This window comes from Marmota monax, unplaced genomic scaffold, assembly GCF_021218885.2.
Source record: "Marmota monax isolate L192 unplaced genomic scaffold, Marmota_monax_Labrador192_F-V1.1 WCK01_AAM20220418_F8-fsc00123, whole genome shotgun sequence".
Classification (NCBI taxonomy): Eukaryota; Metazoa; Chordata; class Mammalia; order Rodentia; family Sciuridae; genus Marmota; species Marmota monax.
Genome location: NW_026692159.1, coordinates 3,739,216 through 3,765,566, shown reverse-complemented (window position 1 = coordinate 3,765,566; position 26,351 = coordinate 3,739,216).

Genomic DNA, 26,351 nt, shown 5'->3' with positions numbered 1-26,351 from the left:
ATATGTATCAAAGTCACACTAGGTCCTAAACACCATATGTGGACAATGTAGAGAAGAAACAGAACGTGTCCCTTCTGTTATAAAGCTTCATATAAAGTGAGGGGAGATACACAAGTTTATGTATGATTATGGTAATTACTATGAATGAAAAATAAAGCCAGCCAAGTGAAATAATAGATAGTAAAGATAGGTGTCTCTAAGTGAATTGGCCTTTGAGTGGATGGTAAGAAAGTGAAGATATGAACTGTGAGAGAAGCTTAGGAATATTTCAAGCAGAGAAAAACATAAGTGCAAAGGCCCTGTGGCAGAAGCAGCTTAGGAAAAGTATGAAGACCATGTGGACAAAGGCAAAAAACAAGGAAAATATTGTTTCATGAAAGACACTATCCCATAGGATATAAAGTGACTTGTGTGCCATGATGCCTTCTTTGGCCTTTCAAAAGTAAGAGATGAAACCAATTGGAGGGTTGTGTACAAAGGAGTAACACTGGGATGCATCTTATATTTTAGAAATCTTCAAATGTTAATAGTATGGAAATCACCTAGGGTTATTACTATAGTTCATATTTCTAGGTCCTAAATCAGATATATGAAAGCAGATACTCTTGGGTGGGATGTATGAATCTGTATTATTTAATAAGGTTTGTCAAGTGATTGTGATGTTGATATACAAGGAGCATAATTTGAGAAACCCTACTTTATAGAAATCTGTGGGCACTGTGTAGAAACAGGAGGAACAAAAGTGAAAGCAAAGATACGAGTTGAAATGATATTGTATATCTTGGGTCAGGAAACATGCAGAGCTGGATCAGGGAGGTTACGAGTATTCTTCACCTTGACATTGTATTCAATTTTACTGAACTGTTTCGTGCATCTCTAAAATCCACAAGATCCTCAGACTTCAAAATATATATATATATATATATATATATATATATATATATATATATATATATATATAAATTCTTGTTTTCCTTCCCCTCCAATTTAGAAAGATTATATCCTCATTCCTAAAGATAGGTTACTATAGACATTTCCACCTCCAAAGAAGTTATCATCACCATTCATGATATTATTTCAAATATGAAATATTTTTTCTTATGCATATACATAGGCAACTTTTAATTTTATTCCAGGCTCTAGGTACAGTGTTCAGCATAATTATTGGACAGGCAAGAAGGGCTTTGCTCATTACCTCAACACATGTTTCACTTTTTGTTAAGTCATAACTTTTTCCTCTGGTATAGTGGTTTTTAGAGAGTGCTTTTGTCTGTGTTGCATTGCTTATTTTCACAGTGGCTTCATGTAAATGCTAAAAGTCCCATCTTCAGTCAAGTAACTGGAACTCAGCAAATTTAAGTGACTTGTATGAAGCCAAGTATCTCAATTGTGATGGAGCTAAAAACAGGAATTCCAATTTTCTGATCCATCACAAAACATTGAAATGGATGTGTGTTTTGTTCTGTAGTTGTAAAAATGTGTGTTTTGTTCTGTAGTTGAATATCACTCTAACATCTTCCTTTTTTTCTCACCAATATCAGTGTACAATTGGGTTGGAACATCATTTATATTTAAAGCAATAGTATCTAATTCAGAAATATCAAACTGGTGAAAGAATAATATTGAGATTAACTATGCATGTGTCATTCAGCTGAAGATATAAACATCACTATAGAAATACACTGTTTTGTATGTGTTCCCATATTCTCCTCTGCCCTTATAAGATTTGATGCTTTTTTAGGGCACACCGATTTTAAAGATAGATTTTTGAGACATAGTTCACATATTATAAATTGACATACTGATAGTATTCAATCATAGTTACCACAATCAATTTTAGGGCATTATCAAAACAAAACAGAAACTCCATAACCTGTTATTCCCCTTTGCCTCATACCCTGGCACCTAACAACCATTTATCCCTATCTATGTTTTGTCTCTGTGTATTTGCAAATTCTGGACTCTTTTTCATCCTCCTACATAATTGTAATTATATATCATTTGACCATCATCTCCCCATCATCTCTTGACCTTTATCTCTTAAGTCTATGCAAATAACCATTATGCTCTGTTCTCCTATACAATAAGTTATTTTATATTCCACATAGGAGACCATGCAATATTTGTCTTACTGTGCCTGTCTTATTTCACATATAATATTATCTAGTTCCATTCATGTTGTTAGAAGTGACAGAATTTCATTGATTCTTAAAATTTGTTTTATTATAATTTGTTATATATGACAGCAGAATGCATTACAATTTATATTACACACATAGAGCATAATTTTTCATATCTCTGGTTGTACACAAAGTAGACTCACACCACTCATATCTTCATACATGTGCTTAGGGTAATGATGTCCATCTCATTCCACTGTCTTTCCTATCCCCTTACCCCATGCTTTCCCCTCCCTCCACTTTGCTCTATCTAGAGTTCATCTCATCCTCTCATGCCCCCCAACTCTATTATGAATTAGCATCTTTATATCAGAAGAAACATTCGGCATTTGATTTTTTGGGATTGGCTAACTTCACTTAGCATTATCTTCTCCCATGCCATCCATTTACCTGAAAAATGCCATGATTTTTTTCTCTTAATGCTGAATAATATTCCATTGTGTATATATACCACATCTTCTTGATCCATTCATTTACTGAAGGGCATCTACTTTGGTTCCATAGTTTAGCTATTGTGAATTGTGCTGCTATAAACATTGATGTGGCTGTGTCCCTGTAGTTTGCTGTTTTTAAGTACTTTGGGTATAGACCAAGGAGCACATAGCTGTGTCAAATGGTGGTTCTATTTCCAGTTTTCCAAGGAATCTCCATACTGCTTTCCACAGTGGTTTCACCAATTTTCATTCCCACCAGCAATGTATGAGTGTACCTTTTCCTCCACATCCTCACCAACACTTATTGTTGTTTGTATTCTTAATAGCTGCCATTTTGACTGGAGTTGAGATGAAATCTTATAGTAGTTTTGATTTCCATTTCACTAATTGCTAGAGATATTAAACCTTTTTTCATATATTTGTTGATTGATTGTAATATTTTCCGTGTGTGTGTTTATTCATTCATCAGTTTGTGGGTACTTAGGTTGGATTCCATGTCTTGGTTATTGTGAATAGTGCTGCAAAAAACATAGAAATGAAGAAATCTGTTTGACATTATTGATTTCATTTCCTTTGAAAATACTACCCAGGAGAGGCATTTCTGGATAATATAATCATTCTATTTCCAGATTTCTGAGTAATTTCATGTTTTTTGTATGGCTATATTAAATTAAATTCCTATCAGCAGTGTAAACAATTTGTCTTTCTCCACATTTGTAACACTTACCTTTTGACTTTTTGATAAAAGCCATCTTAACAAATGTGACGTGACATCTCATTGTGCTTTTGATTTTCATTTCCCTAATAATTAATGATATTAAGCATTTCTCCATATACCTGTTAGGCATTTGTATCTCTTTTCGTGAATCCCTATCTCTCACCATGCACAAAAGTTAACTCAAAATGGATCAAGGACCTAGGAATCAAACCAGAGACTCTGTGTCTAATAGAAGAAAAAGTAGGCCCTAATCTCCATCACGTGCAGTTAGGCCCCAAGTTCCTTAGTAAGACTCCTATAGCACAAGAAATAAAACCAAGAATCAACAAATGGGATGAATTCAAACTAAAAAGTGTTTTCTCAGCAAGAGAAATAATATGTGAAGTGAATAGGGAGCCTACATCCTGGGAACAAATGTTTACCCCTCACACATGAGATAGAGTTCTAATCTCTGGGGTATATAAAGAGCTCAAAAAGTTAAACAACAAAAAAACAAATAACCCAATCAACAAATGGGCCAAGGACCTGAACAGATACTTCTCAGAAGAGGCTATACAATCAATCAACAAATACAAAAATATGAAAAAATGCTCACTATTGCTAGCAATCAGAAAAATGCAAATTAAAACCACTCTAAGATTTCATCTCACTCCAGTCAGAATGGCAGCTATTATGAAGTCAAACAACAACAAGTGTTGGTGGGGATATGGGGGAAAAGGTACACTCGTACACTGCTGGTGGGACTACAAATTGGTGCAGCCAATTTGGAAAGCAGTGTGGAGATTCCTTGGAAAACTGGGAATGGAACCACCATTTGACCCAGCTATCCCTCTCCTTCATCTATACCCAAAAGACTTAAAAACAACATACTACAGGGACACAGCTACATCAATGTTTACAGCAGCACAATTCAAAATAGCTAGACTGTGGAGCCAACCCAGATGCTGTTCAATGGATGAATGGATAAAAAAAATGTGGCATTTATACACAATTGAATATTACTCAGCAGTAAAAAATAACAAGATCATGGGATTTGCAGGGAAATGGATGGCATTAGACCAGATTATGCTAAGTGAAGTTAGCCAATCCCTAAAAAAAAATGCTGAATGTCTTCTCTGATATAAGGGGGGTGACTCAAAATGGGATAGGGAGGAAGAGCATGAGAAGAAGATTATCACTAAATTGGGAAGAGAGGTGGGAGGGATAAGGAGGGAGAAGGGGAACTGCATGGAAGAGGGAAGGAGACCCCCTTTGTTATACAGAATACATATATGACAATGTGAGGGAAAAAAAAAGAAGTGGGTCACATTAGATTGGGTAGAGAGAAGTGATAGGAGGGGAGGGAAGAGGAAAGGGGGATAGAAAGGACAGCAGAATAAAATAGATATTATTATTGCTGTGGGTATATACGTGACTGCATGACCAATGTGATTCTGCAACCTGTGCACTCAGAAAAATGAGAAATTATACCCCATGTGATTCAAATGTATTCTATGTCAAGATCATTGTACTTTCATGTGTAACTAATTAAAACAAATTAAAAATAAAAATAAAAAAGAGAAATGACCACATAGACACACAAAAAGAATCAGTCTTTATGACTTTTGCCCATTTTTAAAAAATTCTATTTTAATTTTTGTCACTCGTCAATATATACTAACATAAAACATATTAATGGGGTACCATGTAATGTTCAATATATGTGTATATTATGTAAAGTTAAAATTAGTTTAAACATATTTATCTCAAAAATTTGCCATTTCTTTATGGATAAAATATTCAAAATCTTTTCTTCTAGCTTTCTGAAATATATAGTGGATTGTTGCTATGTAGAGTCCATCCTTCTGTGCAATAACATACTAGAACTTGTTGCTCCTATCACACTGTAAGTTAGTTGAGCTTTACTAGTGTAATTTCTTCTGTTGCTTCTGAGTTGTTTGAGTTTATATATATATATATATATATATATATATATATATATATATATATATATATATAATACCTTATCAGTTGTACAGTTTGCAGATATTTTCTCCCATTTGGTACATTGTATCTTCACTCTGCTTATTCTTTACTGTACAGCAGCTTTTCAGTTTGCTTTAATCCCATTTGTCTGTTTTTGCATTTATAGCCTTTGCTTGAATTCAGGACATTTCAAAAAAATTATTGTCCAGACATATGTCATGGTAATTTTCTTCTATGTTTTCTTCTAGTAGTTTCATAGTTTCAGATTATATGTTTAAGTCTAATTTATTTTCAGTTGAGTTTTGTATATGGTCAGAGATAAGGGTTTGTTTTCATTCTTCTGCATGTGGATATCCAGTTTTACCAACATCATTTATCAAAGCAACTTTAATTTTTTTTAAAACCTAGGAAAAGCCAAGTTTTAATTCAGATAGCAATCCATGCTTACAATCATATACCCTACTATGTACAATAGAATCATTAACTCATTAGTGGAATAGCTTTCTTTCCCCGTTGTGTTTTCTTGATAATTCGCCAAAAATCAAATTGGGTATAAATGTCTAGACTTATTTCTGGGCTCTATATTCTTTTCTATTGTTCTGTTTGTTCTTATGCCTTTATCATGCTATTTTGCTTACTATAGCTTTCTAACATATTTTGAATTCAATTGGTGCGATGCTTCCAGGTTTACTCTTATGCATAAAATTGCTTTGGCCTCTTGGTTCATTTGAGACACATGTATTTTAAAATGATCATTCTTTTCAAATATCAACAGTTTATTTTGTATCTAAAAATAACTATACGTGCTACATACATGCATATGCAAATATATATATATATATATATATATATATATATATATATATTCTTTAAATTAAAAGCAATAATAATACATTGTATCACAATTCCTCTTGTGCCTTAGTCTTCTGGACCAAACTCTCTGTGTAAGCATCGTTAGTGAATATTAACTGATTTAGATGTCCTCGGATCCTAACTACTGTACATCTTCTAGAAATAGTATTTCAGCATTCTTATTTTTAAATAGGCATTAATGTGAATCAAAGAGTATTATTCTGCTGTTGAATTATAATCAAAATCACTATCTATATGCATAAATACATTTCAATTTATAACAGATTATTAGACATAAAACTGACATATATTTGACTGAGAATGACACCTGCAGGCTTTGTGATCCTTCATGATGTGATTTGTTGACAGTTCTTTGAATCAGAATTTCTCTGGTATTTACTTTCCCAATTTTTGTTAGATGGAGCTTGATGACTCGTCTACCTGGATTTCATTCCTTAATGTTTCTACAACCACAATTTTTTTCTACAAAGGAGATAGAAATGTCTACTCATTTTCTTACTCAGACTCAAAATAGGTGGAATAGTTTTCAATACTGTATTTCAGTCCATTTTTTCCTCATATTCCAATGCAATTTATCATCTTTAGCCTTATTTACCCCCTACAGCTAAATCATAGTTTTTACATTAGGAATGTCATAGCTACTGGAGGAATATAGACTGCAGAATGGGTGAATTAGAAGACAAGTATAATTTACCTTCAACTAGCTGGTATATGGCAAGTAATGTAAGGGAAGAATTGAGTGGAAAAGACTTGTAGCACCAGGTTGGCATAGGGAGGGACATGATCCAAACTTATTGTTTATTATAAAAATTCTATCAACCTCAATAAAAATTCACTTTTGGAAAATGTGGGGAGTAATGTCTGGTTCTCAGGAAAAAGCATGCAAATAATCCATTTTGTTGCCTGTGTATTTCTTAGAGTAATTAATGTAAGTTTTATGTTGTTTTTAAAACACAATTATGTCATTGAACAATAAATAGATGATTTTTGTAGTTAAGAAATACCAAATTGGTGAAAGGAATAATTGAGTGATGACCTGTGTTCACACCACTCAGCTGGAGAAATAAAATATTACTGTTCAGTAAAAGCCTTTAACTCACCATTTCTGCCCTTTGGGAATCTAAAGCTGTTTACTTGGACTAAATTCTCACAGTCAGATAGGCCTACAAAACAAAAGAACTGTGCTACAGTTCACATGCTGCTTAGAAAGATGGGGTTTAATGTTGTATGGGTTGCCCAAGTTCCAGGGTAAATAGAAGACTGTAAGACTAGGGATTGGGAGCAGTATAACAAGTCTAGGCTGTTATGGCTTAAATTATTCCCAACTTATACTCTATGAACTTGTATAAAGAAACTGTCAAATTTCAAAATGAGTTTTCTACTTCATCTTAAAAATTGGGATTAGGGGCTGGGGATGTGACTTAAGTGGTAGCACGCTTGCCTGGCATGCGTGTGGCCTGGATTCGATCCTCAGCACTACATACAAAGATGTTGTGTCTGCCGAAAACTAAAAAAATTAAATATTAAAACAATTCTCTCTCTCTCTCTCTCAAAAAAAATTGGGATTAAAGCTAGTCGATGTATTAAATTAGATGATATTTCATTAATAGCTGCTGAAAGAGTAAATGATAAGTTTACCACACAATATCAGAAAGCATATTAAGGAAAAATTATAAACAAAACAGGATGTTATCTCCTGACTAAGAAAATGCAGGTTTTCTTCCTATCATAAGAACCTGATACCATGGAATTATTTTGGCATCAGACTACAACAAAGTACTTGACTATGTAGCTATGTGATCATTCTGCATGAAATTGAGCTTGGCTATGTCTAAACTGACAACACAGTGACTGATATAAATTGTAGTTCAACTGACTACTTAGCATTGAAAGCAAGAATAAACATGTAACTCCTGAAAACAAGGGAGGGTTTACGAAATAAACATTTTCTGCTTTAGAGAAAAAGTTCATGAAATTCAAGTGGGTTTTGTTTTTAAAACATTCCTTACTAATTGCATTTAAGCATTAAAATAACTCAAGGTTGTTTTTCAGCCTGCTCCATACTGTTGCATATACAATATTTAATTAGATGATTCATTAAAATTATGAATATTTTCTACTAATGTTGAATATAACTTATTAAATTTTAATTTTAAATGACAGTACAATATCCTCTTTTGGAGTCACTCTGTTTACATTAACTGTGGCTACAGGCATTTATATATTTTGCCTACATAACTTGAGATGCACTCACATGGAAAAGCTTATCTCCCTTTCACTCTCCACCTGGCATCAACCCTGGTATAACTTATCAACATTTCTTTGGTGTTCTGCTCAGTGATCTGTATATAGGAAACATTCAATATTTCTGAGCATCCAGTTTAATTAAATTGAATAATCACAGAATTTTTTTAAAATTCAGATGTCCTAGCTCTGTGTATAAGTAGCTGTGCTACCCAAGGCCCTTCCTTGACCTCTCTGGGTCTTAGATTCCTTATCTGTCATCTGAATATTTTAGAGTCATGGGTTTCTAAACACTAACTTAGAATTAACCTTCTATAATGACCCCCTCCTTTCACAGTCTGCTTATAATTTTTAGGCCCATTTCTACCTTCAAAGGAGTTGCTACATGACTTTAATGTTACACAATCATGTATTGTTGTGATTTCAACTTTAAAGAATTCATCAATGCTTTCTACATTGACATTTTCATAAAAATAAACAATCTAATCCTATAAATTGAGAACATTGCCGTATTTTGAAATCCGAGTCAGTAACCTATGAACTTTTCTGGTAGGGAATGACCATTACCTTCTTGTCCTCAAATTTTCCCCATGAACATTTACTGAATGTTTCCATTTACTGTTTTGATTGGGATTCAGGAGAACTAGATGCCAAATCTCCATGTGGTCTGAAATGCCTGTGTACCTGTGACCAATATTTTTTCTTTTTTTAAAATTTTTATTTATTTATTTTTTAGTCATACATGACAGTAGAATGCATTTTGACATATAATACATACATGGAATGTACATACATCAATCATATTGTCTATTCTATTGTGCTGCCCTTCCTATCCTCCCTACTCCTCCCCTCCTCTCCCATCCTTTCTCTCTATCCAATCTAATGTGACACACATTTTTTCTTTTTCTCATTACAACATCATATATGTATTCTGTATAACAATGAGGTTCTCCTTCCATCTTCCCTGCAACTCCCCTTCTCCCTCTTTTTCCCTCCCACCTCTCTTCCCTATTTAGTGGTAGTCTTCTTCTCATGCTCTTCCTCCCTATCCCATTTTGAGTCACCCCCCTTATATCAGAGAAGACATTCAGCATTTGTTTTTTAGGGATTGGCTAACTTCACTTAGCATAATCTGCTCTAATGCCATCCATTTCCCTGCAAATGCCATGATCTTGTTATTTTTTAGTGCTGAGTAATATTCCATTGTATATAAACGCCACATTTTTTTATCCATTCATCTGTTGAAGGGCACAGATGAAGAACACCTAGGTTGTTTCCACCATCTAGCTATTGTGAATTGGGCTGCTATGAACATTGATGTACCTGTATCCCTGTAGTATGCTCTTTTAAGGTCTTTTGGGTATAGTCCGAGAAGGGCAATAGCTGGGTCAAATGGTGGTTCCATTCCCAGCTTTCCCAGGAATCTCCATACTGCTTTCCAAATTGGCTGTACCAATTTGCAGTCCCACCAGCAATGTATGAGTGTACATTTTTCCCAGCATCCTCACAAGCACTTATTGTTGTTTGACTTCATAATGGCTGCAATTCTTATTGGAGTGAGATGGTATCTTAGAGTAGTTTTAATTTGCATTTCTCTGACTGCTAGAGATGGTGAGCATTTTTTCATGTATTTGTTGATTGATTGTATATCCTCTTCTGAGAAGTGTCTGTTCAAATCCTTGGCCCATTTGTTGATTGTGTTATTTGCTTTTTTGTTGTTTAACTTTTTAGTCCTTTGTATACCCTAGAGATTAGAGCTCTATCTGATGTTTGAGGGGTAAAAATTTGTTCCCAGGATGTAGGCTCCCTATTCACCTCGCATATTATTTCTCTGGCTGAGAAAAAACTTTTTAGTTTGAATTTGTCCCATTTGTTGATTCTTGGTTTTAACTCTTGTGCTATAGATGTCTTATTAAGAAATTTGGGGCCTGCCCCCCACATGATGAAGATTAGGGCCAACTTTATCTTCTATTAGACACAGAGTCTCTGGTCTGATTCCTAGCTCCTTGATCCAATTTGAGTTGACTTTTGTGCATGGTGAGAGAAAAGGATTCAATTTCTTTTTGTTGCATATGGATTTCCAGTTCTCCCAGCACCATTTGTTGAAGATGCTATCCTTTCTCCATTGCATGGTTTTAGCACCTTTGTCTAATATAAGGTAGTTGTAATTTTGTGGATTTGTCTCTGTGTCCTCTATTTTGTACCATTGGTTTACCAGCCTGTTTTGGTGCCAGTACCATGCTGTTTTTTGTTACTATTGCTCTATAGTATAGTTTAAAATCTGGAATCGCGATAACACCAATTTCACTCTTCCTGCTTAGAATTACTTTAGCTATTCTGGGTCTCTCGTTTTTCTAGATGAATTTCATGATTGCTTTTTCTATTTCTGTAAGGAATATCATTGGGATTTTGATGGGAATTGCATTGAATCTGTAAAGTGCTTTTGGTAGTATGGCCATCTTAATAATATTAATTCTACCAATCCATGAGCAAGGTAAATCCTTCCATCTTCTAAGGTCTTCTTCTATTTCTTTCTTCAGGGTTCTGTAGTTTTCATTGTATAGCACTTTCACCTCTTTTGTTAAGTTGATTCCCAGGTATTTTTTTTTTTTTTTGAGGATATTGTGAATGGAGTAGGTGTCATCATTTCCATTTCAGAGAATTTGTCACTGATATACAGGAATGCCTTTGATTTATTGGTATTGATTTTATATTCTGCCACTTTGCTGAATTCATTTACTAGTTCTAGAAGTTGCTTGGTTGAATTTTTGGGGTCTGCTAGGTATAGGATCATGTCATCGCAAATAGTGCTAATTTAAGTTCTTCTTTTCTTATATTTATGCCTTTAATTTCTTTCGTCTGTCTAATTGCTCTGGCTAGTGTTTCAATAACTATGTTGAACAGAAGTGGTGAGAGAGGGCATCCCTGTCTTGTTACAGATTTTAAAGGGAATGCCTTCAATTTTTCTCCATTTAGAATGATGCTGGCCTGAGGCTTAGTGTATATAGCTTTTACCATTTTGAGGTAATTTCCAGTTATCCCTAATTTTTCTAGAGTTTTGAACATAAAGGGATGCTGTATTTTGTCAAATGCTTTTTCAGTATCTATCGAGATGATCATATGGTTCTTATCTTTAAGTCTATTGATGTGGTGAATTACATTTATTGATTTCCTTATATTGAAACAGCTTTGCATCCCAGGGATGAATCCCACTTGGTCATGGTGCACGATCTTTTTGATATGTTTTTGTATCCGATTTGCCAGAATTTTATTGAGGATTTTTGCATCTAAATTCATTAGGGATATTGGTCTGTAGTTTTCTCTCTTTGAGGGGTCTTTATCTGGTTTGGGAATCAGGGTGATATTGGCCTCATAGAATGAATTTGGAAGTACTCCCTCTTTTTCTATCTCCTGAAATAGATTGTAGAATATTGATATTAGTTCTTCTTTAAAGTTCTTGTAAAACTCTGCTGTATATCCGTCCGGTCCTGGGCTTTTCTTGGTTGGTAGTCTTTTCATGGCTTCTTGTATTTCCTCACTTGATATTGGTCTGTTTAGGTTGTTTACATCATCCTGACTCAATCTGGGTAGCTCATATGCTTTAAGGATTTATCGATGCCTTCACTATCCTCTATTTTATTAGAATATAGGGTTTCAAAATAATTTCTAATTATCTTCTGTATTTCTGAATTGTCTGTTGTCATGTTGCCTTTTTCATCCCATAAGCTAGTAATTTGGGTTATCTCTCTTCTTCTCTTTGTTAGCATGGCTACTGGTCTATCAATCTTATTTATTTTTTCAAAGAACCAACTTTTAGTTTTGTCAATTTTTTCGATTATTTCTTTTGTTTTGATTTCATTGATTTCAGCTCTGATTTTAATTATTTCTTGCCTTCTACTGTATTTGCTGCTGATTTGTTCTTCTTTTTCTAAGGCTTCGAGGTGTAGTGTGAGGTCATGTATTTTTTTGGCTTTTCCTTCTTTTAAGGAATGAATGCCATGAAATGAATTTTTCTCTTAGTACTGCTTTCATAGTGTCCCAGAGATTTCGATATGTTGTGCCTTAGTTTTCATTTACCTCTAAGAATTTTTTAATTTCCTCTTTGATGTCTTCTGTAACCCTTTGTTCATTCAGTAGCATATTGTTTATTCTCCATGTGATGTAGGACTTTTTCTTTCTTATTTTATTATTGACTTCCATTTTCATTCCATTATGATCAGATAAAATGCATGGTAGTATCTCTACTCCTTTGTAATTGCTAAGATTTGCCCTGTGACAAAATATATGGTCTATTTTTGAGAACGATTCATGTGCTGCTGAGAAGAAAGTGTATCCACTTGATGTTGGGTGGTATATTGTGTATATATAAATTAAGTCTAAATTGTTAATTGTATTATTGAGCTCTATGGTTTCTTTATTCAACTTTTTGTTTGGAAGATCTGTCCATGATTATTGGACTATTTGACTCTTGAACTTGAGAAGAGTTTGTTTGATGAACGTAGCTGCACCATTGTTTGGGGCATATATATTAATGATCATCAAGTCTTGTTGGTGTATGGTTCCCTTGAGCAGTATGTAGTGTCCTTGTTTATCCCTTTTGATTAACTTTGGCTTGAAGTCTATTTTATTTGATACAAGTATGGACATCCCTGCTTGCTTCCGGGGTCCATATGAGTGGTATGATTTTTCCCAACCTTTCATCTTCAGTCTGTGTATGTCTTTTCCTATCAGATGAGTCTCCTGTAGGCAGCATATTGTTGTTATCTTTTTTTAAAATCTATTCTGCTAGCCTATGTCTTTTGATTGGTGCATTTAAGCCATTAATATTTAGGGTTACTATTGAGATATGGTTTGTACTTCCAGCCATATTTGATTATGTATGTTACTTACATGATCTGTTTTTCCTCTATGATTATTTTTTCCTTTACTGTACTACCTCCCGCTGTTGGTTTTCATTTTATTTTTCATTTCCTCTTCCTGTATTGTTTTGCCATTGATGTTTTTTAAGAGCTGGTTTTCTAGCTGCAAATTCTTTTAACTTTTGTTTATCATGGAAGATTTTTATTTCATTTTCAATCCTGAAGCTTAATTTCGCTGGATATAGGATTCTTGGTTGGAACCCTTTTTCTTTCAGTGTTTGAAATATGTGATTCCAGGATCTTCTAGCTTTCAGTGTCTGTGTTGAAAGATCAGCTGTTATCCTGATTGGTTTACCCCTAAATGTAATCTGCTTCCTTTCTCTTGTGGCTTTTAAGATTCTCTCCTTATTCTGTATGTTGGGCATCTTCATTATAATGTGTCTAGGTGTGGATCTCTTATGATTTTGCACATTCGGCGTCCTGTAGGCTTCTAGGATTTGGGATTCTGTCTCATTCTTCAAGTCTGGGAAGTTTTCTCGTATTATTTCATTGAATAGATGGCTCATTCCTTTGGTTTGAAACTCTATACCCTCTTGTATCCCAATAACTCTTAAGTTTGTTTTCTTTATGATATCCCATAATTCTTGGATGTTCTGCTCATGATTTCTTAACATTCTCGCTGAGCTGTCTATGTCTTTTCAAGTTGAAAAACTTTGTCTTCATTGTCTGAAGTTCTATCTTCTAAGTGTTATACTCTACTGGTAATACTCTCATTTGAGTTTTAAATTTGTTTTATTGTTTCCTGCATTTCTAGGATTTCTTTTTTTTTATATCCTCTATCTCCCTATAGAGTTGATCTTTTGCTTCTTGGATTTGTTTATGTAATTCATTGTCAAAGTGATCTTTCATTGTCTGAATTTGCTGTATAATGTCTTCCTTGAAACTCCAGATCATCTGAAACATGTATATCCTGAACTCTTTATCTGACATTCCATCAGCTGCAGATATTACCTCATCTAATGTTGAATTGACCTGTATTGTTTGTGGTCCATTCTTTCCTTGTCTTTTCATACGGCTCATGTTTCTTTCTAGCTTTGTGAAACTGTTGTGTTAATGGTTTTCCCCTTATATATTTATATTGTTCTTGTATAGCTCCAAATTTCCTCTTTTGCAGAGAAAGACAATGTTAACAGTTCCCAATATCAACAGTACATCATCTAAGCACAAGTTTTCATTATTAATACATTTGTAGTTAGATTCTAAGTCTACAGATATTGGTTTTAATTATTATTTAAGAATATAGTCATTAGTTTCATAAAAGGCATACCATATCTGGTGGCATATAGAAAACTTAATTTCAGACGATGGATGTTATACTTAGAGGGAAAGGAGTGAGGGTATGAGGTTAAACTAACTTAGCACCTTTGGAGAACTCTAACCAATAGACTGGTAATTTATGGAAGAATGTGTAGACTCAACCTCCTATCTGTATTTAGATAGTTACCCTATGTATAGATAGCAAAAATTAGGAGGTTGAAAGTGGGATAGAGGGAATATGAATGAAGAAAAGAAAAAAAATAACAAGGAAGAAAAGAGAAATAAGAGAGAAGTAAAAAGAAAGTACGATAGAAATCAAGAAAAAATGGGGGGAGGTGGGGCATATGCAATTCCTCTATATTATATTATTTTGGTGATTTCGTTGTTCATGCACAGTTCTTGGTTTCACATATGTTGAGGTTATGAAAGAGAGAGAAGGAAAGAGAGAAAGAGAAAAAAAAGTCTCACAGAACTCTGTTTTCCTTGCTTCCAGTAGGTGGCGTTGTCTATTCCTAGCTTGAGCCTCTGTATTCAGGGTGGTGGGTATAGCCAGTGTGAAAGGACATGAGCTTCCACCAGTATCCTCCCTACTCTAGTCTCTGAGATGGAAACCAGGTTCCTGTACAGTTGTTTTGTGTTGATAGCTACAACCCCCAAAAGCTTGAGGGAAATATTTTGAGTTATTGCAGCTAAGGGTGGGGGAGTTGGAAACTGGGTACCTGGATCAGCCACAGAACCGTGCTGGTGGCCACACCCCCTTTGATGGGTTTTAAGGGTTGATGGGCTTCCTCTGGACTAGCACGCGGGCGGGGCCGGTCGCCAGGCTTCCTCCTCTGGTCTGGCTTGGTGCCGGGCTTCCTCCTCCCAACTTTTCTTATTATTATCTGTTTTCCCAACTATCAAGGGGCTTTATTCTGTGATAAATAGAATCCATTATATTCCAATTCTGTATGAGTCTGTGCTTCGTGATAAAAATTATTTAAGCACAAAGCAAAAAAAGGAAATTTTAGTGAGAGCATACTATGAGAAATGTGGCAGATACACTTTAAAATGAAGGAAACGGAGGGCCAAAAATATTAAGAATTTTGCCAAATGTCTTCTTTGATATAAGGAGAACAACTAAGAACAGAGCAGGAAGGAAGAGCATGAGAAGAAGATTAACATTAAACAGGGATGAGAGGTGGGAGGGAAAGGGAGAGTGAAGGGAAATTGCATGGAAATGGAAGGAGACTCTCATTGTTATACAAAATTACATATAAGAGGAAGTGAGGGGAAAAGGGGAAAAAACAAGAGAGAGAAATGAGTTATGATAGATGGGGTAGAGAGAGAAGATGGGAGGGGGGATAGCAGAGGATAGGAAAGACAGCAGAATACAACAGTTACTAGTATGGCAATATGTAAAAACGTGGATGTGTAACCGATGTGATTCTGCAATCTGTATACAGGGTAAAAATGGGAGTTCATAACCCACTTGAATCAAATGTATGAAATATGATATGTCAAGAACTATGTAATGTTTTGAACAACTAATAAAAAAAGAAAACAAAGAATTTTGCCTAATCATTAAGAAGTAAACAAAACCATAAACGGCAGAGTCAGGATTTTAATCTATTTGATTTCATAAGTCATACTGGTAGCAAAGATAAGTTGGATCCATTTAATTCATTTGGTAGGTAATAAGGAGCAAGTTTTGAGAAAGGTTTGTATGATAAAAGGAAAAATTGTAAAAGTCAGTGTGATGGTGTATCTTGAGGATAACAGCCATGTTAAATTCATCTATTTACCTTCAACATCTAACACAGTCCTTGGAAAAAGGTGTTTACCTGATTAGTGTTTAATGGAAAAATTAATGAATTATGGAGATGAACAAGATATGGACTATGGACTCAGATAAAGAGGCAAAGCTAATGATCATGCTGCCATGAAGATCTAGACATGAAGTTATAAAATTTTAAGCTTGAGTGTTATCAGTGTGAAAACACATACACAAAGACATTAAAGAGGAAACATTATCTAAATCTAGAAACACATTGTAGGCAAGAGAGAATCCAAAGATCACCTAAAGATTGTGATATTTTGATGGCAATTTCATAAATCTGGCAGCCAGTTTGTTAGTATTTTTGTTGTTGTTGTTGTTGTTTGTTTTGGTACCTGGGATTAAACCCATGGGTGCTTAACCACTGAGCAACATCCCTAGCCCTTTATTACATAATTTATTTTGAGACAGTCTTGCTAAGTTGCTTAGGGCCTCAATAAGTTGGTGAGACTGGCTTTGAACTTGTGATCCTCTTGCCTCAGCCTCCTGAGTCGCAGGGATTATAGATGTCCACCACCATATACAGCCTGTCAGTTATCTCTTACCAGGTTTTTTAGTCAGCTTTTCCACTACTGTTACCAAAAGAATGGGCAAGAACAATTTTAGGAGAAAAATTTATTTGGGTGCTCATAGTTTCAGATGTCTCAGCCCACAGATGACAGACTTCATTCCTCATTGCCAGAGATAAGGCAGGACATCATAACAAATTAGTATGGGGAAGGAATGTGGCTTGGGATATGGCCCTAGAAAGTAGAGAGAGAGTTCTGCTCACTAGGGAGAAAAATATAAACCTTAAAGCCATGCCCACAATGGCCAACTTCCTCCAGCCACACTCTACCTGCCTACAGTGACTACTCAGCTAATTCCTATCTCATAACCCAATAATTTCTCCTCTAAGCCTTCTTGCATTGGTTCACACATGACCTTTTGGGAACACCTTATAACTAAACAAGAACATAAGTGCAATGAAGTCTACAAACTGAAAGAAATAAAACACACTGCCACCTGAAAGCATAATAAATCTGAATCCTGTATACTTGAGTTTGTCTTATATAAAGAGTGAAATACTTTTGGGTGTGGTGGTGCACTCTTGTAATCCCAGTGACTTGGGAAGCCAAGACAGGATGATGACAAAGTCAACTAGCCTCTGTAATTTAGCAAGAATGTGTATTAAAATAAAATAAAATAAAAACGGAAAAAATTGCTTGGGTGTAGCTTACTGGTAGGTTGCCCCTGGGTTCAATTTCCAGTATCACAAGGGATAAAAAATACCTGGAATAGAGTGAAAGGGAGGTGATGGAGGCAATAAATACTCTTGACTTATCTTCTCATAAATTTTTTCAGTTTTTCTTTTAGTCAAGTTGTCTGCTCAGTGGCATTGACCAAGGTATCACTTGTTTATGTATGGGAGCATTTCAATATGGAAAAATATAAATGATCGTCCTTTACTAAAGTGACCCTACCTGTGCAGGGTATGTAGCTTTTAAAAAGTATAAATGCCTTATTTTTCAGAGTGCATAGAGCCAAAAAGTGAAGAACATCACCAACACTATCTTTGATACCTTAATTTTGTTGCAAGTTTATCATGTCAGAGCTCTATCACACATGAAATACCTTCCTCTTCAAAGTGATTTCTGAAGTCATTAAGCTTAAAGTTAGTGTAGATTTAAAAAAAATAATAAAATTTTCTCCTTAAGATTACTTTCATGGTTCTAAGTAATATGAAATAGTATGCAGAAGCCTATTTATTTATTTATTTATACTTTCATTTATTTTTGTTTATGTGGTGCTGAGGATTGAACCCAGGGCCTCGCATGTGCTAGGCAAGTGCTATACAATGGAGCCACAACCCCACCCCCCCAGAAACCTATTTATAAGGGGAAAGAAGTTTTAAAAATGCAGTAGTTAATGGTCCAGTTAACTTAAATGATTCGCTTTATCAGGCCAGCAAGGGTGAAGGGATCATTGCTAGTCTTAATATCCTAAGAATCATTAATTGACCCCTGCAGCAGCCATAGTCTATGACCTGAGGCCAAAAAGAAGTAATAAAAAGAGAGAAACAAGTGATCATTTATGTTGGTGGTTGCACCTTTAATGGATATATCCTAAACCTTCAAGGTGATGTCTTTGAAGCAAAATCCATAGCTATTAATACCTACTGGGTGAAGAATATTTTTTTCATACTGTAAATTGAAACCAGGAGTACTTTACCATTGAAATAAATTCACAGTCCTTTTTATTTTTTTTATATTAAGACAGAATCTCATTAAGTTGCCAAGGCTGGTATTATGCCTCAGTTCTCAAGTTGCCAGGATTATAGGAGTATGCCACTGTGCCAAACACAATTTTGGACAATCATAATTCATTCACCAGATTAAAAATGTGAGCGCAAAAAGGATATAGCCTCTAATAGTCAGGTAGTGTTCTGCCTTCAGACTGCTCATGAAAAGACCAAGCATATCTTGATTTTCTCTGTTCATTCAGCATTGTAATGGATTCATTTCATAAAGGTATGGGTATCTAAAATTTCATTTCCTGAGCCCAATTTGAGGGTGGTTATACTCAAATATCAAATATCCAGAAATTGCTGAAAGAGTTCTTGAATGAAAAGCCACTCAACAAGACCATCAACTCTGATGAGGCAGTAGCACAGTTGTAGCTGTGAAAATAGTTATTCTCATGAATGATATATCAGAGAGTACAGAATGTCTCCTCTTCATTTATATTTCTTTAGGTTCTCTTTATTTCTTTCTCTCTTTTTTCCATTGAAACTTTAGGGAAGATTTTGACACCCCTTATCAAGAAAAACACCATCATTTCTGTAATGCAAGCCCAAATGTTCAAAACTCACATTGACAATCACACCATTCTCTTAGTGACAATGAAACAGAGAGAGGACTTTCACACAAAGTAATAAACTACTGGGTGAATGTAAACTTTCTGGGATACTCTAGCTTAATTGCCGCAGTCTGGCTGGGCACAAAATCACGAGCCACTCACAGCCTTGTAGATTCAAACAGCAATTCTTTATTCCCGAACTGTCACCGGCACTCTACACGCATGTTCTGGGCAAAATCCACGCTCTCCACTGGGCTCTGAATCCCAAATACTCTCTGAATCCCAAATACTCTCCAAATCCCGCGAGAACTCAACGGGAACTCAAGGCGCCTGAGGCAGCAGGATACGCCCTATTCCCAGCAGGAATCACCCTAAACCTGGATCCGCCCTGGTCCTTGAGCAAGGTCACCTTTCATGCAAAGTCACTGCAAATGACCTGGGTCCACAATGGAGAGTCCTTCCTCTAAGCAACATGGGGTAGGCTGACAAGGAAATTGCCATGTGTCATACCTACTTAGCTATGGCTCTCAGCACTTAATCACATTCACAAGTTTCAAAAAACCTTTGAAATAACAGCAACTACATTCTCAATGTAACTAGTATATCAGAAGTACTGGAAGAACAGAGTCTTAATTACTGATGACAGAGTCTTTCAGATAATATTGATCAGATGGTAGAAGAAGCAGATTTTTTTTTTTAAATGAGATAAATAGAGATAGGATGGCAGCCGCAGTCACATATAATGTAAAATCCTCAGCTGACTGCCCTGCCTCCCAATTCTTAAAGGAGCCTAGGTCTAGCATTGATGAAGTGGAATAAACAGTTTCTTAATAAAAATTTTCCAGTTTTATACACAAATTATATAGTTTATACTTGAATAATCCATGTTTAGGTTTGAGAACTATGTGTAAGAAAAAGGAAAAACTTAGTTTAATATAAGAATTTATGTTTATTTGATACACTAATGTTTCTCTTAATGCATCTTGGAGTTTGTGAATTTCAGATTTGTTTTTAAACCCTTAACATTTGTGAATATAGACTTGCTTAGGAATTAACACTTCCAAAACATTTAAATGCCTAAATATGGTAACTAGAAACAGGTTGTATACATTTTAATAATTATTATTATTTGCAAGCAAGTATCCTGGATGCAAACTTACATGATGATTTTATTCTATTCCCCTACAAACTACATTAGAATATAACACATTTAGTCACATTTCTGTATATTTCATCAAAAAGTATGCATACCCCACTGAAGTTTTGGTCTCTCGGTATAGAGGAGAACTGGGTGCATTTTTAGGCCTAAGTTACCACTTGAGATTATTTCTTTCATGTATATGGTACTAGGGATTGAACCAAGGAACATTTTAGTCCTGAGCTGCATCTCCAGCCTGTTCATATTTTATCTTAAGATAGAGTCTTGCTAATTTGCTGATAATGGCCTTAAATTTGGCAATCCCCTGCCTTAGCTCTCTGGGTCACTGCAATTACAGGCATGCACCAGTATACGTGGTGTCATTTGAGATTTTACCACTTTTCACTGTATGAGTATGTTATTTAACAAGTACCACTACATTTATTTTCCTACCAGTGATTGCCAATGAATTAACTTCTCTGCTATATATGTAAAAATATCTATTGGTATAAAATCCAGAAAGTTCATTTCTTGATCTTAAACTCAACACAATTTTCAAAAAAATGTGATTTCATGTGAACTTATCAATGATTCCTATGACATTTATTGATTGTTAAAAGTAATATTAATTTGCTAGGGCTTCTATAAATTATACCACAGATGGGAGACTTAACCATCAGAAATCTGTTGTTTCAGAATTCTAGAAGCTGACATCCTGAAATCAAGATGTCAATAGGGTGGGTTTCTTATGAGATCTCTTTCATTGGTATGTAGATAACAATTTTCTACCTGTGTCCTCACATGATCTTCACTCTATATGGATCTATTTCCAAATTCTCCCTTCTTAATACTTTGCCTGCCATATTCAATTAGGATTACAATAATCACCTCATTTTAACTTCATTACCCCTGGAAGACTCCTGTCTTATCGTTCTCTTCTGAGATACGGGGGATTAAGTCTTCAAAATATGAACCTTGAGTGGGTGGGGGAACAATCCATCCTGTAACATGTAATTTGGTTTTATTAAATGTTCATCAACTCCTATTCTATGTAACTACTAGATTCTGAGCCAGATAAAATGGATGAGCAAGACAGAGCTCTTGATCTTACATTGGTATCTATTGTCATTGGAATGGGCCAATTGACTGGGACCATTTTGAAAATTGAGACAGTGCCTTGCAGCAACTATTTGGGGACATGAAAAATAAACAAGACTGAGAGGATGGTAGTGTTTATCCATCTGTGTGATGTGAATTTAATCATATTTAGAATCAAATGATTTCCTAGAATCTTCTGATAGAAATAAAAATTTTCTAAATTTTTGTTTGAGAGTATAAAAATATTGTTCATAGTGTACCTCAAAATAAATCTGAGACAATATTTTGAAGCTCTCAGTAGTTATTTCAGTACTGGGAAAATTTTACTATGCTGGATATAGTAACTGGTAAAAAATACCTTATTAAGTAATAAATTCTTGGATTTTATGGCCTTTAAAAGCAAAATTATATATTACTGGTAGATTTACAAATAAACCCTGTATTAAGATTATTAGTTAAATTTATCAAACATAGGCTATTTTGTAATATAAATTATATTTACATAGATAAATTTATATATACATTATATAAAATATACTCATGCTATTACCCTTTCATACAACAATACAGTGGTGAATTATCGTACACATGCATACATGAAATTGGCATGCCAAACAAGGGCACACATAAAATAGTGTTTAATGTTTTAACTTTCTATCACCGTGATAAAAACAGAAGATTTAACCAATGCAAAAGACATTAAAAATGTGTATCAGCCTTGATGATGTCTTCAGACACTTCTAGTAATCATTCCTGAACTTTTACTATTTGTAATTGGTGACTTACCTCCTCTTGTAAAGGAGAGGAATTATTCTCAGAATTGAGATTACATTTTTGGGGAGAATTATACTAGATTCAGTTTGGTTATGTTCTATTGTGATTGAGTTTTTGCTGGTTTGTATTTTGGGCTTCTTGCCCTTGTTGCTTAGTCACTTCTACATTGTTCTATGGGCTAATTCTAAGTTGTATATTTATCCTAACATTAGCTTTTGAAACAAGATGAAAATCAGGAACACTGTGTCAAGGTCATTCATAATCTCCGTTATAAGTATTCTGTTTGCAGAATTCCTAATAAAGAGCACCAGATGCTAAGGTATTCCACTCTCTTGTTTTATTATTCTCCCTAGCTTATGGATTTCACCAGGTTTTTTTCTGTACAATCAATTTTCAGTAGAAACCTTTGGCCACTCACCTCCATATGCAGTTACACATCTGATGCTTTGGTTCTATCTCATGGAAGAACAGACTAATATTGCATGACTCTATTCCACCATCTTGCCCAAGTTTATTACTTATTTTAAAATCCATTCAGATAAAAAAAGAATAAACTGAATGCCAGCAATTGAGTAATATTCAAGTAAATTATTGTCTTACATAGTATATTATATGCCCATTAAAGTGGTGAATATAGGGTTAATATTAACACAGGGATCCGCAAAGTGTGGTAGAGTTGGGAAAAGTCCGTCCTACTACTTAGTTTCAAAAATAAAGTTTTAATGAAAAAAGTCAAAGCCAAATTCCTTAATGTATCTTCTATTGTTGCTTTTATGTGACCATGGGAGATAATTGATTAGTTGTGACAGAAAATTTATGGTCACAATACTCAAAATATCAGGCTGGGGTTGTGGCTCAGTGGTAGAGCACTTGCCTTGCATATGGGAGGCACTGGGTTCGATCCTCAGTACCACATAAAAATAAATAAATAAAGTAGAGGTCCATCAACATGTAAAAATACACACACACACACACACATACATTCTAGGGTCCTTTATAGAAACAGCTTAAAACTGCTGACTTAGAAAACAATTATAATGAAAGTAATGTAAAACTCCAAACTGTGTATGCATTAATTATAATCATAAATTTAATTCTGTAGATACTACACAATATATACAGGTAACAGGTGGATCAAATGGACAGACATTGGTATAGCTAGAATATAGAGGTGATATTAGGTGTTTTGATATTCCAAATCTTTTCAGTGTTCCTGCTTTAAATTAATAAAACAATACTTTAAAACTTAAATGTGTCCTTTTAGATTAGAGTGTATGACCAAAGAATAATATATGGCAGTAAGTGGTAAGTGCTCAGGAGAGGCCATCACTTGTTGGTTCTGGCAGCCTAGCACTGTTAGCTAGTGCAAATAAGGCTAACAATACATGTGATTCTGTAGGACACCCTCACACTGACAATGTTGCTTGTCTGCTTACCATAGACAACTCTTTCTCCTGCTGCATCCCTAGATTATAAGCAATTCAATGATTGAGTAAAACACTGATGACAAGAAAAGCATGTTTTGCTATTCTGTTATCCTGACAGCCCAGCAGTACTGAAAGAAGTGAGATAATTTATTTATCCACACTTCACAAGCACTTAAAAAGTGGTGGAACAGTTCAAGGCTTGAACTCCTAGAACCACTTAAGTCTTGAGTTGTCTATAAATTAGAGAAACCAAACACATAATGGATATGTTTAACTTGAAAGGGGATGAGTCAAAAACAAGCTGACATAGTAGTTACCTCTCATGATGTGAACAAGGCTCCTTTTTGTAGCCTCAGAATAATGTTTTTTTTTCTCTATTTCCAAGAAGAATATACTAGAATTATAAGGTTCCAAAGTGAGAACTGAGAATAACCAAGCCAATCAATTCCTAGACCTCAATTTCTCCATCTGGAAAAATGAAGCCTGTATCAAATGACTGTATCTCAACCTTGACTGCATATTAGAACCATCTCAGAATCAGAATTATAAGAGGGAGGAAGGAGAGATTAGGAAGCTGGTAATAATATATTCTTTGAAATCTATCTAGATGTTTCTAACATGCAGCCAGGCTTAGAAACCTTTAGGGTAAATGATTTCTTCATTTCACTTTAATTATGTTTTAGGATATGTATGTGTGCATGTCTGCATTTTACAGATTATCTGTTTTGTTTTGTCATCAAATGGCAGTTATAAACTATGAAAACAAATTATTTAACAGTATAGATGCCATCTACTGAACGTCTATATAAGCCTGGTACTTTCTACACCTTCCTACTTTTTCAAGTAAAAATTTTCAAGTTTAAAATTCCCTTCTATAAACCTCTGACATAACCACTGTCTTCTCTTTGCTGTTAAAGGTTTTGTGTGTATTCATCGGGGTTTCCCAGAGAAAACACTAGTAAAATTCACATACAATACTTACCCACATGTTTGTTTATTTTAAAAGATTGCTTTATGTATTTGTGGAGGGTGGCAAGTATGAAGTATGAAGCTCTCAGGCCGAAGTCTTTCTAAATTATATTTATTTTTAATTAAAACAATTATTGATATTCATGGAATACAGTGTATTATTCCAATATATGTATATAATTCATAATGAGCAAATGAGAGTAATTAGCACTTTGATCACTTCAAACTTTTATCATATTTCATGTGTAAGAACATTCAAAATCCTCTCTAGTAGCTATTTTGAAATATAGAGTACATTATTATTAGAAACGGTCACCTTACTATGCAACAGAATAATAACATATATGGTATAAATATAATTCTCTAATTGTAATTTTGTATCTATTTTTAAAATATATTCTTTATAGTTATATGCTACACCAGGATATAACCTGACATTAGCACAAAGGTATTGAACTCAATCCCCTACAATTCAATCCCTAGCACTCTGGCCCCCTTCCCCTCCCTACTCTCCACTGTTCTCTCTCAAATCCATTTACAGTTTACATTTTAAAAAAAAATTAATATTTGTTCTTTTTAGATATACATGACAATAGAATGTATTTTGACATACTATACATACATGGAGTATAAATTCTCATTCTTGTGGTTATACATGATGTGGAGTTACACTGCTTGTGTATTCATATATGAACATAGGAAAGGTATGCCAGATTCATTATACTACCTTTCCTATTCCAATCCCCCTCCATTCCTTTCATTCTCCTTTGTCTAATTCAATGAATATCTATTTTTCCCTCTCTTGTTATGGGTTATCATCCACATATCAGAGAGATCATTCAGCCTTTGGTTTTCACTTAACTAAAAAAAATAACCCAGTCAATAAATGGGCAAAGGAACTGAACAGACACTGCACAGAAGAAATACAAATTGCCAACAAATAGATCAAAGAATGTTCAACATCTTTAGAAATTAGAGGAATGAAAATTAAAGCTACACTGTGTTTATTTTACTTTAAAGAAACCTCTGGACATCCTAGGAGGGTACCATTTTTAGCTTGGGCCCATCTCCCAGTTCCCAGGCCAGGCCCCTCAGATTTGCCAACTTCTGATTTCATGACAAATAATGACACTGCTAACCCTGCCTTTTCCATGATTAATGAAACAGGTCACTAGTCACCTGTTAGGCAGGCATCTTGAGGCAGAATTTCTTCTTCAGGAAGCCATAATTCTGCTTTTAAGTTCTTTCAACTGATAGTATGAGTCCCACCTACAATATCAAGAATAATATAATTTACTTGAACTCTACCAATTGTAGATGATAACTCTAGCTACAGAACACCTATGTAGCAACACCTGTATTCCCATCTATGAACTCACAGAGTATTTTTTTTTACTTTTCATACAGACTTACAAAGTTAATACATTTAGACTTGTCAGAATGAAGTTTGATGTTGAACATTCAGAAAGCAATGTTTTTGCTGTTAAAAAGATAATGTTTCATAGTTCTTAGCATGGCATCCTATACATAATAAGTACTTCAATATTTGAATGACAGGAGAAGAGCTCGTTATTTAAAAGTCTCTCTAATATTTATGCCAAAATCATCAAGGTTAATATTATAATCATCTTTTACTCTTTGAGTGAACTTCATCATAGATATATCAGTCAATCCAATACTTTGGTCCAAGCATTTGATGGA